Below are 9024 nucleotides of genomic sequence, written 5' to 3'. Positions count from 1 at the left end.
ATTCCTGCTTTCTTTGGAGTCCATGGGGCTTAGGAAGCAAATTCTAGCAGGGCTAAGAGCCTGCAAGGGTAACTAACAGGTGACTCTAGGCAAACCAAGTAACAAATCCTATTAGAAAATTGTCTTTGGGGGACATCAGTTGCGCCATGCAGCAGAAACCCACCTGGAAATCCAGCCAGCACCTGCAGACCGCTCAGGGTACAGTAGCAAGTGTGAGGGTCACACTGCACACCATCACTGCCAGGGAGGCCTGTCCACTGGGAATGGGCTGCGTGGCCTGTGTGTCTCCCAGCAGGGGTGAGACCCTATGCCGTGAGAACTGCTGAGACCCGCATGAACCGGCCCCTGCAGACCCTCCTACCCTTGTCCAGCAGTCATGACCCCCGTGAGCCTTCTGAAGCAGAGGAGGGTTGTGCCCTGAAGTGAAAGCATGGAGCCCCTGGCCTTGGGCAGGGACACACATTGGTGCAAGCTCACTGTGTTACAAGTGGGAATTTGCTCAGGGTATAAACCAACCTATGTCACCATCACCCCATGTAGTGGGTTAAGGCAGGGCAGTAAGCAGAAGAGGCACGGAGATGTAAGTTGAAGGCCTGGGGTAAACAGGGCTGCCGAGTGACCCTTGGTTCCCGTGTCATGCACTGATGTTCCAGTGGGGGTCTTGGGAAAGGCCACATGGTACGGCAATAGCACCCTGCAGGTGTGGAGACAAAGCGGATGGTCCCAGGCGAGGGCCCGGTGGCAGTGGGGTCGAGGAGAGGCAGGTCTGCAGTGCTAGTTGAATCCAGGGGAATTTAAGGAAGGTCCCTGTGTCTTGGCCATGCTGGGGAGTCCAGTTACGGGCTTTGTGAGCTGTGGACACCAGTGATTAGTGTCAGTGGGGCATCTTGTAACCAGGCAGGATAAGGACAGGTCCGAGGAGTGAAGAGGACCCAGAGGAAAGAAGAAGGAACTGTGTCCGGGTGTGACACACGCTTCTCCTTCTCACCCTGCTGCTGCCACGAGGACACGTAGGCCGTCCCATAAGCTAGAGCCTACAGGCTGCATCCAACACCACCTTAGACAGGAAAGCTTGGCTGGCCAGAGGGGATCAGGGGAGGTGTTAGAAGAAAAACCTCGAAAGAATTAACATTTGCCCAAAAGCGATGGGATTAATCCAAAGTAATACCATTACTCATACTCGTAGTAAGACTAATAAGACTTAGTAATAAGACTTAATAAACTAAGACTTATACTGCATTTTAAATGAAAGACACTGAGGTCCATCTCATCAAGCATTGTTATGGTCTTCTTGAATTATGCTGTCCAGTACAGCAGCCGATAGCCGCATGTGGCAATTAGATTTAAATTAACTCAAAATAAAAATTAAAGATTCAGTTCCTCAGTCCCACCAGTCACATTTCAAGGGCTCAGTAGCCACACGTGGCTAACGGCTACCCTATTGGACAGAGCAGATACAGACCACTTCCAGCATCACAGGATGTTCTACTAGGCAATGCTGCTCTGAAACCTAAGCCCCAGGATACTAGGTCTCTTCTCTGTCGTATTTCCAACTGTGTCCGTAGGCATCTAGAGAGACCCCAGCACATAAATGAATAGGGTCAATGTTTTCCCTAAAGCACAGTGCTCCAAAATATGGTCCTAATCAACCTCTCCAGACCTTGCTTCTCGTTATTCATTCATTCACTAAACATATACTTACCGAGGGTCTTTAATGTGCCTGGTGCTCTGCTATATGCTGAGAACAAAAACTGAGACATAATCCCTCTCCTTCTAGAGCTCACTTTCCACCAGGGAAGACAACAAAAAAAAAAACAAACAAAAAGATGCACGCAATAGTTACAGCTGGTGAGAAATACTGTGAAGGAAACACACAGGGCAGAAACGACAGAAGCAGCTGCTTCATGTACTGTAGCCAGAGAAGGTTTCTCAAGGACGTGGCATTCCGGCTATGACCAGAAGCTGCCTGAATCTGTTTCCCCAGAATGTGCCCCATCAGTGATACATAAGAGCAGCCGTAAGCAGTTGTCAGATATGTAAATGAGAAGGAGACATGTATTCAAAGGGGCAGGGGCAGGCCATTCCTGGTAAACTGAGTCTGAATCCCTTAATGGGGCTTTGTCAGTGCAAAGAGCAGAAAGACCACTGAGACGGGACCAGAATCTGCACGTGGGAGAGAGATGTGAGTAGGGATGTTAAGAACTATATGGACCTCTTTCGGGGGGTTATGTTTAAATAAGGTCACTCTAGCTGCCCTGCAGAGACTGTGCTGGGGTGGGAGGAAGAACCAAAGCTGCAGGGAATTCAGTAAATAGCCTCTGACAGCCTCCAGCAAGAAGAGGTGATGGTGCTGCTTGGACCACCTGGGACCTGGGGCACGGAGATGTGTTAGTCAGATTGGACTTAACTTTCCCGAGGCTTTTCAGACTGTCCTCCCTGCTCTGTTTCCCATCCTCACCCCCAGTCGCCCTTCTCACCTTGGGACGCTCTTTCCTTTTTATTTTTTTGCTTTTGAAATTCCACCTTTCCTTTAAGACCTCAGGTATATCCTCCCCCTTGGTGAATTTATCCTTTATTGCTTGGAAACGTTACGGCACTGATTATCAGTACCGTTCGCATATGTGGTGCTCAGCGAGCTGAATCCTGCTCTGAGTTTGATCTTCTGTCCTCTTCAAGAGCCCCCAGACAGTGTGAATGCCTCTTAGACATCTTCTTGTCTCCTACTTCAGGGGTAGCACCTGGTCCAGCATCTTAGGTATGAGTACTCAAGAATATCTGTTGAAGGAACAGATGATGAACTGTAGCTGTCTTTGCTGATGTGTCTTTCCTTTTTTTTTTTTTTTTTTTTTTTGCGTTTTGCGTTTTTTTTCTATTGTCTTTCTGGTTTCTATTTTGCTCATTTCTGCTCTGATCTCTATTTCCTTCCATCTTCTAACTTTGGGCTTAGTTTGTTCTTCTTCTTCTAGTTCCTTGAGTTTTAAAGTTAGGTTATTTGTAATCTTTCTTTTCCTTAATGTAAGCATTTATAATTATAAACTTCCCTCTTAGAACTGCTTTTGTTGCATCCCATAAGTTTTAGTGTGTTGTGTTTCCATTTGTGTTTCTTTCAAGCTATTTTTTTTTTTTTTCTTGCGTTATGCGGGCCTCTCACTGTTGTGGCCTCTCCCATTTGCGGAGCACAGGCTCCGGACGCGCAGGCTCAGTGGCCATGGCTCACGGGCCCAGCCGCTCCGCGGCATGTGGGATCCTCCCGAAACGGGGCACGAACCCGCGTCCCCTGCATCGGCAGGCGGACTCTCAAGCACTGCGCCACCAGGGAAGCCCGTGTCTTTCCTTTTGATTAACATCTGATTTTTTTTTCTGCATAAGCTCACTTCTTTGACTATCATTTCCTAACCAACTCTGTGGAGAGAATACAAAACTGTTCTTTTAAACATAGTGTCTCTCCCTGGTGCATTGCATTTGGCAACAGCAATGGTCTGAAACCTCCAAAGGCTTGGTAAGAGCTGTGGGGAAGCATGAAATGTGTTCAATTAACTCCTGTTACTCAAAGTAAATGGAGGTGCTTAAGCCAACAGTCATATATTCTCAATTGCTCTTGTGACGAGGCTGTGAATGCCTTAAACTCACCTTATTCATCTCAGCACAGGCAGCGCAGCACGTGCCTGACACACAATAGGCTCTCTGGACACATGGGTCAAAGGCACAAATAATTATGCAAACACTGAGCCTTCGGATGGGCTCACTTGCAAGGGGCAAGCCCCATGGTGGCTGCTTGTCTGTAGTTACGGAGCCCACTGAGAGGCAGGCCACACCATCCTTGTGAGGGGTGCACTATATTTTTACTGCCCGCTCTGGTCCAATTTAGATGTTCAATGAGGGTAGCAAGCAGGTGGAAACGTAAGGATAAATGTGATCGGCCATTTCCCATCTTCCCTGTCACCTGCCACCACTTAGAGTCACATCATTTGCTCTCTGCCACCTTCACTGATCCTGTCCCACACCCTTCATTCTATTTGGCAGGGATCCTGATGAAGGGGGTCTTTCCCTTGCCCATGTAATCAGGCAAGGGAAGGGAGCCATGGGTCCTTCTATTCTTCCTTTTCTCTCTTAAAGGATTATTTTAATGCATCTCACTTGCAAATATTAGTATCATGTCTATTTTTACACTAGCTTGGAGTGTCTGAGTTTGTGGTATCTTCCAGCCCATTAGTAACTGTCTTAATTCAGAAGTAAAAATGAGAGGGTCTGTATGGTGGGAAGCTGGAAAGGAGGCTCCACAAGCGCGACGCATTGGCCCAGGTCTTCCATGAGGATTCTGTTTAAACTTGTACCATCCCCAACAGAACTGTTTCTCTGCTCTTCTTTTCCTCATGGTGATGGGAGGGAAGGGGGGTTCCTCCTATTTTCTGCAACCGTTTACTTAGGCAGGCATCAATAATTCAGGACACCAGCTCCCTTTCTGAAAGCCCAGGTGAGGGCAAAGGGCCTAGTCCAGGCCAGCAGGTCACTTGCCCTTGCCTGCAAGACTCCGCGGTGATCACTCCAGGCCCCTAACTGGCCAGACCACAGATGCACTTGGAGAGAACACAGTAAGCGTTGACTTTCCAGTTGAGATCTGCTCTTTGTGCTCTTTCTTTGGCTACATCCCAGATCGCCTTGACCCATGGGAATGCCAGAGTCTGTGTCTGCGGTGGACACCCCACTGTCCCTTCAAGCAGCAGCGTGACACCCAGAGAGTTTTTTGATCCCAGCCTCAGACCCAGGCTTCTCACACCAGACCAGGTAAGGGGATTTCACATTCATTCTTTGATTTTAGAAATATTTATATGAGACTCAGAGGTGAAGATGTGGCCATGCCTTAAGAGAGGCTGACTTACTACCTGACTTAGACTTTATATGTAGGGTCTGGAAGGAGGTGGGATGTGCTCTCATCTCTAGGATGTGCATAAGTTTCACAGCTGCAGAGACCTATATAAGCAGGTCTTTAAACCCTCTTCTTTCCAAAACATTCAAGGAGCTTTGTCTCTGGGATTGTTCTTTGTTCGAGAGTTGAGTCTGGCTTCTCCACGCAGACCTCAAAAATCCTGCCCCCAGCCTTAGAGAAGTTGCTATGTTCAGTATTTCTCTGAGACATTAGTTGGAATTTCTAATTAAATTGTGAGAAAAGATTTCATTTCCCAGGATAAAGACACAGGAACATGTGTCCCAACCTTCCCATCTGCCTTCCCTGCTGGCCCCATCCCCTAAATTGAGTCAAGACACTTAACCACTCCTGCCTGGGGAGGGCCATCTGTATTCTTTAAAGATCTCCAGAGAAGATTCCAGAACTTTCTTTGCTATCCCACTCCCCTGTGCAGCAGTCCTCACTGGCAGAACAACCTTCTTATACCCCCAGATACTCATACCACTTCTGAGGGTGCTTCCTAACATCTCCCCCAAACAATCAATGATGGGTCATTCGCCACCCTTCTCGTAATAGTAATACTTTTATTAACTCAAAGATGTTTTACAGTTGTGTTTATAGTTTTAGGCAGCATGACCTCTCTCCTGCAGTTATTTAAGTTGCTTGACTAATATTTTCCTGCCTCCAGACCTTGTCTACTCCAATTTATACTGAAATCTACTTCCAGTTTAATCTTCCCCCCGCATAGTTCCCATCAAGCCACCCTCAGCCCATCCCCCCCTCCAAGCCATCACCAAAGGCATATTAGAGCGTCCCATTGCCTGGTAAACTGAGTACAAAAGTGTCATGTGAGGCCTCTGGCACTCCAACCGGGCCCCAGACTTCTCTAAACAACCTCATTGCACAGATCTTCTCTGAGATCTTGACCATTTCTCCTTTTAAGTTATTCTCTATCCAGCAGGCTACCCACCATCCGCATTTCTACCAAGCAAAATCCTACCCACTCACTGAGTGCCACAGGGGTGTATGAATGAGTTATACAGGGTCCCTGACCTACTTACACATAGCAGGTCTAGGTAAGACAGACAAAACACAGACATAATGTGGTAGGCCCAGTGCTTTGGGGGCTGCTCTGGGGATGGAGCATGGGAACCCATAACCTTCTTTGTGGGGATGAAACTTAAGCCGTGTCTTGATGGGCAGGAAGGAGTTAGTCACACGGAGAAGTTGATGGCAGGGTATTCCAGGCAGAGGGAACCACAGAAGTGAAGGAAACTAAAGTGGTTTATCAGAGTATTCAGTACATGGCGGAGAAGGGCCAAGGCTATAGCCACTATTGAGAACTTACCACGTAGCAGCGCTGTACTGCACTCTCTGCCTGGCCTTTCTTAGTTCACTTGCCTATTAGCCTATAAGGTGGGTGTTGTTATATCATCAAAGCCGCTCAACAGATGAAGACACTGAGACACAATGAAACGGGGGAATATAGCTGTGCTCACATAGATAGTAAGTTAAGCACAGAGTCCAGGTTTGAACCCAGAACCCAACTCTCCACGGTTGTCCTGCTTCTTTTGACACTGCAGGCATAGAAAAGGCCAGGACGCCTTCAAAGCTCTTTGCTTAGTGGGTTCCAGATCTGGCTTTGCACTGATTTCTCATGCAAACCCAGATGTGCCACATTGGCTTTCTGGGTCTTATTTCTTCCTCTATCACAGTGGTTCTCAACCAGGGAGTGACTGTGGTCCCCAGGAGACAACTGATAACATCTGAAGATATTTTTGTTGTCCCAGCGGCAGGGAGGGGACCAGCATCCCGTGAATAGAGGTCAGTGGCGCTGTGCAACATCCTACAGTGCACAGGGCATCCCCGCAACCCAGGAGGACCCTGCTCTCCAGAGCGGGCATCCTGATGCAGCCTACCTCCCATGCCATTCTGGGCCATTACTTCCGGGAGCTAATGTAGGTTAATCTCCCAAGGCAGAAACCATTGGTTTCAACGGCCGAGTCCCCGAGGGGACCCAAACCTCTTGGGTGGAACTCCTTCATGTTTGCTTCAATGAAAGCCTTCAATTCCTCCATGAACCCCATGTTTTCTCCAAGTAAAATCCTGCAGGGCTGCACAGCTGCCCGGCTTGCTGGCTGCCATCCATCGGCTCCCGTTCTGCTGGGTTGTTTTCTCCAGGAGGTTGGACCTCCTTGCCCTGACTGCTCTGCATCTCGCCTGTTCCTGGCATTGCCTCTGACAGCAGGACTTATTGAGAGACCAGGCCCCAGAGGGAAGTGATCAACACGGCCCCTCCACACTCCCTGGCTTGACCTGGACCCAGAGAAGGACAGTCAGACATTTCTTCTCTGCAGAGCATCGGCCTTTCTTTCCCCAGTTTATCTGTATTTACTTGGAAAATGATTTCCTCTGCTTTACTCAGTTTTCCTTTGAGCCCAATTGCCTGCTCAGTTCTCTGTCCTTTCTGTTTATTTCTACTTCTCATTTTTCCCATTGATCAGACGCCCTGGAAATATAGCAGGAACAGTGTGTGCCCTGTAATATTCAGTTACACTTAATATTTCTCAGCGAAACGTTGACTTGGAAACGCCAGGCAGTCAGAATCCATGCCTGCTCTGCTTACACTGGACATGGGCTTCAGCACAGGCTCCGATTCATGTCGGATCTATTCCCTGCTTAAAGGGGAACAGTGCCCATGCTAACACAGGAAGGTGCCCCAGCCAGCAAGCCGCCAAACATCCCCACAGAAAGCAGTTTCCTCAAATAAGTGAGCGGCTATAACACACTTGGTGCTCGGCGGAATAAAGACATCACATCCCATAAAACTGCCAGATGAATATACTGTGGAATCACAAACGTTCCTTAGACAGAAAGTTTTTCTAAACCAGCCTTTGCCATCAGTGCTATTACTAGTTTTCTTGGATGCCACCTTCTGATGATGTGTGTCACACTGAGAACTAATGAAGCTCTTTGGTGCCGTAGTGTTGATAGACCTCTTGAGCGAGCTGATGAAAGCAGCATACTCTTTCTCCAGAACTGCACTGCCAACATCACAGATTAGTCTGAGAATCAGCAGCACGTACGGGTGAAATTCAATGCCCGTGGCAGAGAGCTTAAGGGGGCCCAGTCCTCTTGGGTGGATCTTTTCCATCTTGGCTTCAATAATAGTATCCACCTCCTCCACGAATCCTATGTTTTCTTCAGAATAAAATCCTGCAGGGTGACCCCATCCATGGATGGCCATGTTTTCAAACTCAAGAACCAGTCTCTGCCTTCTTGGTTTAGGAAACACTATTAGGAAATACTGCAAGTGAAATATTATTTGATTATGTTAACAGAAAACAACAATAAAAACTCTCACTCAGACCTATCAACATTTTGCATCCTGAAGTGTCTCTTTGGGTACAAGATATACTTTCTTGTGTGGTTTAAAGAGGCCAGGAAAATAAATAAAATAAAGACATTGAGAACCAAGAAACAAATTGAAAACCAAGGTTTTCTAGGAAGCCTGTCCTCCTCTCTCACCTAAGAGAATGCAGTTAACCAGCATTAAGGCACTGGGCAACCTCCAGGGGCAGCTCAGAACTAAGGTCTCAATTATGGGAGGACATGACCAGATGTTCCCTGAAAGCTCTGGGAACAGCCCCCAGGGCTACATCCCCCGCAGAATGGAAAGACCTTTACCTTGGTCCTACTCCCGCTGAGTCAGAGAATATGCAGTTACAAGTATCTGCATCATTATCCTTAGCCTATAGCCTTCTAAGGGGGTAGGGTCTGGACCAGCTACCAGACCTTTGCCATGAGAAGTGGGGAGGGGCTGCTGCGGAGCTCACCAAGTCACTTCTAGTAAGAAATAAGAGGACGGGCAGTGTGAGGGGACTGGTCAGTAAGGAGAGCTATCCAGGAGGTGGGGAGAGCAGAGGGCTGGGAAGATGTAGCGGGAGAGAACAGTAGAGAAGCGACTGTTACAAGGAGGGAAGTGTGTGCAGGGTGGACGTTTAGGAAGCCTTCCTGGGCAGCATGGTTATCGTTCTCTCTTTCTCAAAGGACAGAGTACATAACTGCATCACTGCTCAGCTCTCCGGCAGTTGGGTGTGTGTTCCCACTGGTACTCA

This window comes from Lipotes vexillifer, unplaced genomic scaffold, assembly GCF_000442215.2.
Source record: "Lipotes vexillifer unplaced genomic scaffold, Lipotes_vexillifer_v1.1 scaffold1549, whole genome shotgun sequence".
NCBI classification, from domain to species: domain Eukaryota; kingdom Metazoa; phylum Chordata; class Mammalia; order Artiodactyla; family Lipotidae; genus Lipotes; species Lipotes vexillifer.
Note: the sequence above shows the minus strand (reverse complement) of the source record.